General features: G+C 37.4%; 1 long non-coding RNA gene across 1 annotated transcript; it reads left to right on the top strand.

The window, feature by feature from the left end:
• The first annotated feature begins 3,828 nt into the window (after positions 1-3,828).
• LOC143614343 (uncharacterized) lies at positions 3,829-5,248 on the top strand. The gene is made up of 3 exons (XR_013150277.1): positions 3,829-4,716; positions 4,821-4,867; positions 5,141-5,248. It is a non-coding gene; the product is annotated as an uncharacterized LOC143614343 (long non-coding RNA).
• Positions 5,249-11,676: the final 6,428 nt, after the last annotated feature.

Raw genomic sequence — 11,676 nt, 5'->3', positions numbered from 1 at the left:
GTATGATGTGATTAGAGTATATGATCCAATGTGGTTGATAAACTGCTTGTGGTAAGATATTGAGATATTGCACGTAAACAAAATTCAATGTAATGACGATAAAGTAAAGTGTCAAGCCAACCAAGTTCAAAAGGTTGTGGACTTATGCTTTGATAAGAAAATACATTCTGGTAGAGCATGGGAGACCAATTGGAGGGTAGTTAGTGAAGAGCAATAGAAGCTTGAAGCTGAATTGGAAGCTAAGCTTAAAGATCGAGTTGTGGAGGTTTCTTGGAATAGATTTCAATATAAAGACATGGGTATGTCCAGGCCTACATCTCAACAAGGATCTACAAAGCCGTCGTTTGAAGAAGCGAGGAATGAATATCGAAAGAGAGTATTTGGTATGGATTGAAGACCAAGCAATATCCAAGGAGAGTTTGTTAGAGCATTAATGTCTAATGCTAGGTCTAGTGGGCTAAATGTGTCATTTGTGTGATTGTAAGGGGCTGAATTGTCATTATGTGAAAATGTGTAAAGTGTAGCCCATAAGGTAGTGGCGTATAAGCTTATACGTCCGTATAGGCTTATACGGTGACTAGACTTATAGGCTAGCACGGTAGACAGTATAAATAGGGAGTTCATGTCATATTTTGTAACAGTTGTGATTTGAAACTGATTTGTACACAAAAGTCATATATCAATATATCGGTGTTTATGAGGGAATATGTTGTCAATCCTTGGTGATATAACTCCGCTATGTCATTTAGTATAGCAAATATAATCGTATCGATCCGAATCATTACGTTCTCACGTACATGATGCATTGCATGATGAAGATCATGAAGTTACAAACATTACCGTAAAAACATTTTCTCATATAAACAAGTTTAGGTTTGAGATGTTGAACTATGCTCATGAACAAAGGATTCAAAACGTTTTTGTTCGAACAAAGTCAATATTTGATTGATTCTTAAACCTCATAATTTCATCATTCCTAATGGATTTGACAAAATTATTCTTTAAAGGTTAAACATTTTAAGTTTTGGAGTTTTAAAATGGCTGTTTAAACCATTGTTAAAACATTGTTTTTTATTCTTCTTTGCATTTGCTTATTGAAAAGGTTTTGCATATTTAGGATTTTCAAACACATATATCATTTTGTCAATTAAATCTGGTTTACATGTTCGGTTAAATATCCTTTGTCTGAATACATCTAATCGTTAATCTTTCATTTTGTACATAATACAATTGAAAATTTGACTTTTACATGTTCACACAAAATGAGAGTTTCTGCTGGTATGTGGTTCTTGTTAATCACTAGTTTCTTAATCTCTTTCACAATTACACTTTCTTTAAAAATAACATTGCTTTTGAAATGTACCTATGATTTGTCTTGCTTAAAGTTTTGCTAGGTTTAACAAACTTTTTAGGTTGTGACCCTTTGTCAACGATCACTCCATTATCTTTCTTCTTATCTTGATTCACTTCACCCTTAACTTTTATCTGATTGACTGTGAAGGAATCTCAACAAAACCAAGTCCTATTGTGGACTCCTCATCATAACCAACTCCCTTCTCCGAACCTGTTTGTGACCCTCATAAATTTCAGGTTAACTCCGTTAATTCAAACGCAAGATCACACGAACTATGTCATTCCAGTTAACGCATTTAAAATTGCATTTAATTAGAGTTAAATGACACATGACAATCATTACACAATTAGTCTTTTGGAGTTTCACCAAAACACACACGAGTCGACTCAAACCGTTGGTGAACAAACAATAAATAATATAAACAAGTACTTGGCATAAATACGTGTTATGATTATATATGACTATGTGCTTGCATTGTGTAACATTATTTCATGAAGAAAATAAACTAGTTGTGCTAGAATTAAACTAATTAGAGTTGAGGGCAAAGTGTGACATGTATTATAGGTAATAATATATAAACATATTATTAACACAAAACCCTAACTCTCTCCTTCTCCCTCTTCCTCTTGTGATCGGCAGCCCCCCCCCCCTTGGATCGTCGGCCGAACAACAACAACACACACACATACACTACATTACAAGCTTGATTGAAGGGTTAAAGTACTAACTAGATAATTAAACACTCCCTTAATCCATTCCATTTATGTGTTTTCATGATTTAACATGATGATCATAAACCCTAAATGCTAAATATATTGATTGTTGATGAGTTAGGGTTGTATGCATGATTTTTGGTTCATAGATTAGTAGTTTGTTGAGTTTTTGATAAAATCTGATGCTGGACAGAATTATAATTGCATGTTAAAACGACTGTAACTTGACGTTAATGGTGTGCTTGGAAGTGATTATTAATTCTATGATGTAGTAGGTCGAGTCTAGTAGGCTGTTAGTTTGTAATTTTTGGACGTGTGGAAGTTAGTTTTTATAAATTTACAAATCTGTTGCGCAAGTCTGATTCGGGAAGCCTTCTTGTAGGTTGTTTTTTAATTAGTATATCTCACAAATGTCAAGACCACTTTAGTTTATTCCACTTCTGAAAGTTAATAATTTGAGTGTAGAATCTAACCCAATTGGTCTTGCATTAATTGGATTAACCATGTAACTGGAATAGTAAATAAAGTTATGTTGCGCATGATAATGACTGTTGTGTGCTTACTGTGTTGTTTTGATCATTGTGAGAAAACCGTATGTAATAAAAATATAATAAAAATATTTTTAGAAACCTAACTCATGTGTGCTTCTATGATAAATTTCTGGTGATTTTATCTACATGTATGGTTAGTGAAATAGAGTAATCTTGACGTGCTAAAAATCTGTCTTGATAACTTAGCTGCTGAATTCTTTGATTTAACATGAAAAGTGATTATTTGACCGATGTTTGCTATGTGTTTGACATATTTGCCCTTGTGGTAGATATTTTACTGATGATGTACCGTAGTAACACTTAACACTATAATTGTTCACACATGTAACTTATCACCAACGTGTTTGTCGAGTCGCACTTGTTTCACAAACGTAACACGAACACATCTCATGCATAACTTTTATGTGTCGAGTCTAGAGACTCACTCGTATTTCAAACACTTAGACATCTTATTTTTGTTTTTAGAGCACTAGTGAGGATTTCCGTGAAACACACTTTTCTCGGATTTTTGATAACTTCGCAAACAGTGAGTTTCACGGCCCCTTTTACTCTTTAACATTTTTATTAGGGGGAGATAACATACTCCAACACTTTAGATTTTTTTACTCTTTATATATCACTGGTAAGGCTAAGTGGCAAACAAACCAACTAAGTCGTTCTGAACAATCGAACCGGTTAATATTGGATAATAGCGAGTCACCTTTGAGTAGTACTACTGGGTTTGACAAACCCCACCCAACTCTAAACTCGACTGTAGGTCGAGTGGGTGTAATTTTGGCTAACACATTACCATGGTCGTGATTGACATGATGGCAAGAAAATCGTATAAACAGTCAGCTTCGGTGTCGAACACTTAGTAATACATGTTTGATAGGTTAGCTACCTATCTATACTATATTATAATACATATAGGAAGGGAAAATAGTAATTAAACAAAATCTCTTAAAATTAAGACAGTTACACCTCTTAGGGGCTTTTGTTTAGCTCTATATGACCCTCTTAATGATTCAGATCTGGTTGGGTCAGACTTAAGAGTGTTTGTTTTGTCAAAGTGCCACATCTGAATGGCTGAATGGGCCTCTTACCCATTCAGCTTTAAAACAAGTCTGAATGAGAAGAAAGACCTAATTACCCACAGATACCACAAGTTCGTTCATTCCTTCTTCTCTGGCTCTTGGCGACCAACACACACCACCACTACCACCACCACCACCACCACCATCGCTCGTTGACGCTCGATTTTTGCCCGATTCAAAGCATAACCAGGTACGATTTCTGCTCTTTTGTTTCCCTACCCTCGATTTCTGTTTCCCGGCTTCTAAGGTTCAGATATGGTTCGAACGGCTAGGCTTAGAGTCTAGGGTTTAGCTCAGTTTATGTTAAATCTTATCAGGATTCATCAAATTACAAGATTTGTTTGGTTATGTCTTCAATAATATGGTAATTATTCAGTTTATGATAATTGATGTTATTCAAATTTGCAGAGTAATTGGTCTAATTAGGGTTGAAAATTGATACACTTTTGTGCGAGAAATCTGGTTCTGGTTTTGGGGTTACTGCTATTACTATTTACACTTTTTGGTTTTGTTGGATTTTTTGAGTTTGATGTTAGAAGTGATTACAAATGTTGATTAGCCAAATTTTTTATTAACACTTTAGTTGCAAAGGCTGGGAGATAATGTTAGTTGGTTCTTCTGTAAACTTGAGACCCCTTTTGAATTTCCCGATTGTGTATAAAACTTTTGAGTTTTCATATATTAATGGGCTTTACACAATTAGTATGTAGATGAGTGTGAAATCATTGTATTTTTCAATATGTGTAATGTTTAATTTCCTACAACTTTCTCATGAATAAAACATTAAATTGCCTTTATGGCTTTATAACCTTTAGATGATAGTTTTCTTAACTTAGTTTTTGATTTTCATAGTTGCAGCTGAAAGCGAAGAGCCGCTGTTCCCATAAACTATCTTTCTAAGATTGAAAATCAATTGGTTCTCTACCCATAGTCGGTTCATTGCTCGATCGGTGTCAATTGAGTTATTGATGGGGGCGAGAGGTCCATCGCTAGGATACACTGTAGCCACATATTTTATCTCGGTAGCAACACTTTTCTTTTCTTTATTTTAATAATTTATTTTGTGAATCGATCGTTCGGCTAAACTGTTGTGATTTGTTATTGATTGATTCAAATTTGATTTCAGGTTTTAAATCAAACAGTTGTAGTCCTTGACACATTCTAATTAACTAGGTGAGTTCTCCTCATGGTTGATTTCTATATATTTATTATTTATGAATCCATTTTTTAGTAAGTATTGACATAAAACTAAACCATATAGAAGTGATTTCATTTAGTACAATTTGGTTACAAAATAAGATGTCTCTATTTATAATGAGTGGATTATGAAACTGAAAGGGCAAATATTTTTAACAGGTTTGGTTATGGTTCATTTGGTAACTGATTTTTATTGTTCGCTTATAGTTATATGTGTGTAACCAAATTAACGAAACCATTTTTCAAAAGGTTCTTGCAGCTCTCAAGTAAAAAAGCATTATGATTTGAGCAACTTGAGCTCGGTTCAAATGGGCACAAATTTTGATCGGCTGCCACTGGACTATCAAGAGCCTAGGGAGAGAGAAATAAAGTTTAAAGCAATTGGTTGGAAGGACGACTGCAATGGGAGGATGGTTCCAATAGGAAAATTTATCTGCGCCCCTGAAAAGGGTTATTTGTTATTTGAGTTAAGACTTGTAATCCTTGTAGTGAGTACTCGGAGAGTACTTGGGCTTGTAATCCTACTTTTACAACATTGTGTTGGACCTAAAACCCAGTTTGGGTATTTATATACCCGATATCCCAACCCGGTTCCACATATTATATCCCCAATCGGTTCGTAGCCGGTTCCATTTTGGAACCAGTTCCGGTTCCTACCCGGAATAACCGGTTCTGCCGGGTATTTTACGTAGATATCAGCTGCAGGTCAAAAACTATCTGTTGGAACCGGTTCCAACGGTAATATAGCCGTTGGAACCGGTTTTTGAGAGAAAAATAGCCTTTTTAACCGGTTCCAACGGTAATATAGCCGTTGGAACCGGTTTTTCTTGTCCAAAACCTTATATAAATGGTTTATTCACCCCTTGTTTCACCACCAAGCTCAAAAACAATCTAAAATACTTCTCGTTTTACAAACCCGACCATCCGACTCAAATATATTATGGCACCCACCAAAAATACTAACAAACAAGTCTAACAAGAACGTTTTTATTGACCCGATTCGTGCTATTGATGACCCACTAGTTGTTGGGGTCCTCTAACATAACCGCAACAAAGAAGTATGGAAGAATTGGGACTTGGTTCTCACTACCGAAGGTGATACTAGGTGTTGGGTGTAGATTTTCTATCCTCAGGATGAGCTACGATTCAAGGATTTTGAGCTATCCTGTCAACGCTAATATTCCGAGGATGGTATTTGACTAATTCAATTGTCCTATATTATTTTTATTTGTTTTGCAGATAAGATCACGTGTTAAATATGCTAATACGAACATGGACTTACAACGGCTAATGCTTGAACTTCGTCAAATGGAACGTTGGCAAGCAACGGATTATGGAGGAAATAGTCTAGGGTTTTCGGTTATTTCGGGATAGCAGTTGTAATCTTTTATTATATATATGAGCTGATAATATCATTAGGCCACACACATTCACTTACTTAGCTACTAGCATACTCTGTAACACTTAGCATTTGATCACTTATCAGCTCCACCACTTGTAATCACCTATTTTCATTATTAATAAAGTCGACGGTGATAGTTTTCACCATCCGGGGGTTTTTTTTGCCGGAGATTACCATAATCATATACGAATCCGACCAAAAATTACGTTCTTAATCTTTGACCGAAGTAATTCGACCAAAGATTACGTTGTTAATTCTTGACCGACGTAATATTATTGTGATCAAGGGTTTTTTCCCTCGTAATCATATCATTGTATTCGATCTTATTATCAACAAGCACTTCACCTCACGCACTAATTTGATCATAAGTTGCTTTGCCAATTTTTAACCGAAACACTAAGGCTAAGATGTCATTGTATCAAATTGTGGGAGTGTGCAAAAAAAGAGTTAATCGAGTTTTTTCATACTTTAGAATCGATGTTGAGTTTAACTAGCGATGTTTGGGCGGCACCACTCGGGTTACCCGAATCATACATATGTGTCACCGCTCATTGGGTTGATCCGGTGACTTGGTAATTGATGAAACGCATCATCGCTTTTAAAAACTTCTCGTACCCACATACCGCCGAAAAATTGTTTGAATTGGTTTTGAGGTTATAACGACTTACAACTTGAAAAATAAAATATTTTCGATGTCGTTTGACAACGCATCAAGCAATACAAAGGCGGCCGAAAAATTTATCATAAAATATTCGCCACCTAGTTACGGGAATTTTTTTCATCTTCGATGTAATGTTGTCACACCCCGACTTAGGGCCTAGGCGTGTAACCACAAGTTGGTACATGTTTTGTAAATACATCAGAGTTGCATTTTTAGTTTTAGCGGAAGTCTTTAATCAAATATTATTATATTGAAAACTTATTAAACTCTAGGGTTAAAATACCCGTTTGATATTTCAAATACATTTCTTTGAAAAACATAATTATTTATAATACATTGAAATAAAATATCTGAGCCACCAGATAGCATCTAATGACTATAACTCCAATCTTCTATTCCTTCTTGTCTCTTCTAACCTTTCTTGTTTTCCTGTAAAATGGGTTGGAAAATACGTCAGCACACAGCTGGTGAATGACGCTGACTCTAAAAATATCTTTTCAATACATTTGTGAAACCAACAATAATACCATTGTGACTACTCATTAGGCACCCAACTAAATTGGGATCAAATTACCCTAAGTACCTTGTACAATTAATTATATACACAATATCATTTCTCTGAACAGTCCCGTAGACCTTCAGAGGCAAGTTGATGATATGCATGGCCTCGGAGAAATGTCGAGTCACCATGTATGAATGGATCCAGACACATGTATACTCTTAATCAGAGTGTCCGTTTTCTTATTATTGTAACACAAAGTTTTAAGGATTCGTAAATCCTATGCAAACATTCAGACTCATTATAAAAGGTTTGGGGCGTATTCACCTTTTCTGTTTATAATAAGTTTCTGATACTGATTCCTGTTTTCTGATTCTGCTTCTTGTTTTGTTACCTCGGACCTATAGTACGAGAATAACATTTGTATAAGTAACTAGATCATCGATCGAGCTTCAGACCTTTAGTCTGTTTTGTATAGCTTTAACCTTGATAAATTCATTTGTTTATATAAAACATTTGGACCTTTAGTCCCTTTTTTTATTTATCAATGACATGTTACGTTTCTTCTTCAGGATGAAACGTCTATACTGAGTTTCTTTCTCAAGAAGAAACATTAATCAAACTATATTCTTTTAATATTATATTTCTTAATAATAAAGAAATACTATTTTAACTATAACCTTTGCTTAAGAAAAGTTATATTATTCTTAATCGTAATCAAGATTCGGGCTATACCCTCGACTATGGTCTAAGCTATTTATAATAATAAAATAATAACTTAGGCAGAACCCCTAACTCGCACGGGTATTTGGAGTTAAATATTCCTAAGTTTATGCGGGCAATACTTCTACTCTATGCACATTTATCGAGGCGTTCTTGATCAACCCTTCTTGGCACGCAAATCGGGTGATGTTAAGTTGTCGCTGGGTCGTGCACGTACTTCGAGACGGAATGTCGGGTTTCTTCAGTGGCAAGCACTTCGAGGAAACGTCGGGTATTTGACACGGATTACGAGGTGATGATTGTCGGGTTGGTGGCACGCAAAACGATGCTTGGCACACAAACCAATGTAGAGAGAGAAATTCTAGAGAGAGAGAGTGTTTTGGTGTGTGGGGAATGAGCCCGTGGCCTCCCCTTTTATAGCTGATTTTTTACTCCGTCGCGATACGCGACGGAGTCTTCCATATGGCCGTCGCGTATCGCGACGCCGCCACTTCTGCATGAACGCCACGTATCGCCACTTGGTCTGACACGTCTACAAAGTGCGCCATCAAAGCGCCACATTACGCCCAACGCTCTTTGCCGTCGTCGTCGCCCGAGCCCGAGCACGCGTCGGGTGCTACGCACCCTCCGCTAGGACCACTTGGTGGATGATATTCATAAAAGAATAATACTATGGAAAATCTCTTCCTTATAAAGAGCTTCCATTTCTTTATCACTTTCCATGTGGGATGGGATTTATATTCCATGTTTATATCCAAGTAAAGTGCTTCCACTTTCTTACATCCTTCCATATGGGATGGAGTTTCCTTATTTCTTTCTTGTGGAAATACTTAACTCAGGAAATATTTTATTTCCTTATTTTTCTTATATTTCCTTATTTAATATTTTCTCATGACTTGTCTTGATATTATTTTTGATCCCTCAACTTTCCTAAGTTGTCAAATTTGGATCAAAATTTTGGGGATGTTACATCTGCACATATCATCAATTTGGTTGTTCAAGATGGTATCGGCAATGAAGACATTTGTCAAGATTTAACTTGCTTTAGACTTATGTAACAAGATGTTATCAAAAGTGGAAAATAAGACATCTTGAATGTAAGAACTATTGCAAATCGGTAGAAAGAAAATATTTGGGGCCGAATTGGGACGTTCCTGCCCGTTGGAACTCAACTTGTCATATGCTCAAGTGTGCTTTTGCCCAACGCCAAACATTACAAAGTTTTCATAACGATCTTGTGGAAAAAAATGTGAGGCCGATATGTTTCCCGAAAGTGGTTTGGTCCATGTCGGTTATTTGTTGGAGTATCTTGATGCGTTCGTAGCATATTCTAGAGTGTTTGAATTGTACGTTCAGTTTGACCGTCCGTTTGAGGATGATAAGCGGTGCTAAGATCAAGTCGTGTTCCCAAAGCTCCTTGAAGAGATCGCTAAAAATGAGAGGTAAAACGGGCATTGCGATCGGAGATGATGGACAATGGCAAACCGTGTCAACACATGATTTCCCAAACATAGATTTGAGCAAGTTGTTCGACAGAATACTTCTCGCGGATCGTAATGAAATGAGCAGATTTGGTTAATCGATCGATGATCACCCAAATACTATTGTTGCCCTTTTGGGTGTTGGGTAATTTGGTGATAAAGTCCATAGCAATGTCTTCCCATTTCCAAACGGGAATCGGTGGTTGCTCGAGTAGACCAAAAGGTTTTTGATGTTCGGCGTTGACCTTTGAGCAAGTAAGACATTTAGATACAAACAACGCTACGTCCTTTTTCATACCCGGCCACCAAAAGGTAGCACGAAGATTGAAATACATTTTATCCGCACCGGGATGAACGGAATAATGCGAGTTGTGAGCTTCGTCAAAAAAACAAGTACAAAGGTCATCGCGATTGGGAATCCACAAACGATTGAGAAAGTACAAAAGACCATCAGGTTTAGTTTCGAGTTGAAGTTCGGCTCCACAAGACATATCGTCGTACATATTACGTTCTTCGACGGAGGTACGTTGAGCTTGAAAGATACGAATTTGAAGATCGGTTTGAACAATGACACTAAGAAGCAGAACGGTTTTAACATTAACCTTTCGACTTAGGGTGTCGGCGACAACATTCGCTTTACCGGGATGGTAGCGAATTTCGTAATCGTAATCACTAAGTAATTCGGCCCATCGTCGTTGCCTCATGTTGAGATCTTTTTGGTCAAAAATGTGTTGAAGGCTTTTATGATCGGTAAAAACCACACATTTTGTTCCATAAAGGTAATGTCTCCAGATTTTGAGAGCGAAAACGACGGCACCAAGTTCGAGATCGTGAGTCATATAGTTCTTCTTGTTGACCTTAAGTTGCCTTGATGCGTATGCGATGACCTGACCTCGTTGCATGAGAACACAACCAAGGCCTTGATGGGAGGCATTGCAAAATACAACAAAATCGTCGTTTCCATCGGGAAGGGTTAGAATGGGAGCATTGCAAAGCATGTCCTTGAGAGTACAAAAGGCTTCCTCTTGCTTCGAACCCCAATCGAAGGGTTGTCCCTTATGGGAATATTTTGGATTTTCCTTTCCTTTTTGTCCTTTGTCACCGAGAGAGCTAAAAACGGAACGTACTTTTGGCGTAAATACTTTTGCGATTGAGCACACGACATGAGATTTAACCTTCGAGTCGTTGCGTTTCCAAAGACCTTAAGAACCTTGCCTTTGACGAGCGGGATGCGAATGAATTTATCAAAACAAACAACTTCGGCACGGTGCAAAGATAAACAATCCATGCCTACTATGACATCGAAACTACCCATTTGCATCGGGATGAGATCGATGGAGAATTTATGCTTAGAAAGGATGATAGAACAGTCGCGGACGACGGAATTGATGGTAACGGAATTTCCATTGGCGACTTCAACGGAGAACGGTCGGGAAAGCTTAGTTCGAGGCATAGCAAGTTTCGACTCAAATTACAAAGAAATAAAACTTCTATCGGCACCGGTATCAAATAAAATAGAAGCCAATGATAGTTCACCAAAAACATACCGTTCAAAACATCGTTTGCCACTTGAGCTTGATTTGCATTCATCATAAAAGCTCGCCCTTGGTTACCATGGTTGAGTTGAGGTGCTTGCGGTGAAGGTGGTGCTTGGATTGCTTGGATGGGTTGGATGATTGGTACATTGAGTTGGGGGAGTTGAGGTTGGTAGGTTTGAATTTGGTAGGTTTGGGTTTGGTAATAGGGAACGGTTACGGTTTGGGCTTGGTTGGCGAAGGTTAAACATGGGCAGTTGTTGCAGAAATGGTTTGGGTCACCACAGTTAAAGCAAGCTTGGGGTTGTTGGGGTTGGTTTGGTGGGTAGGGTGCATATCGGTTTTAGGAATTTTGGGGAAAAGTTCTTTCTTGGTTGGTTTGGTTGGTTAGGTTGGTTAGGTTGGGTTCGTTGGGTGGATCGGCATGTGGTGTGGAGATGGCCAAATCGGTTACAAATGGTACAATGGGGACAAGGCGAGTTTA

The sequence above is a fragment of the Bidens hawaiensis genome, unplaced genomic scaffold, assembly GCF_021521415.1.
Source record: "Bidens hawaiensis isolate Kalapana, Puna unplaced genomic scaffold, B.hawaiensis_p1.1 tig00039700_1, whole genome shotgun sequence".
Lineage (NCBI taxonomy): Eukaryota > Viridiplantae > Streptophyta > Magnoliopsida > Asterales > Asteraceae > Bidens > Bidens hawaiensis.
Note: the sequence above shows the minus strand (reverse complement) of the source record. Positions and strands in the feature narration are given on the sequence as shown.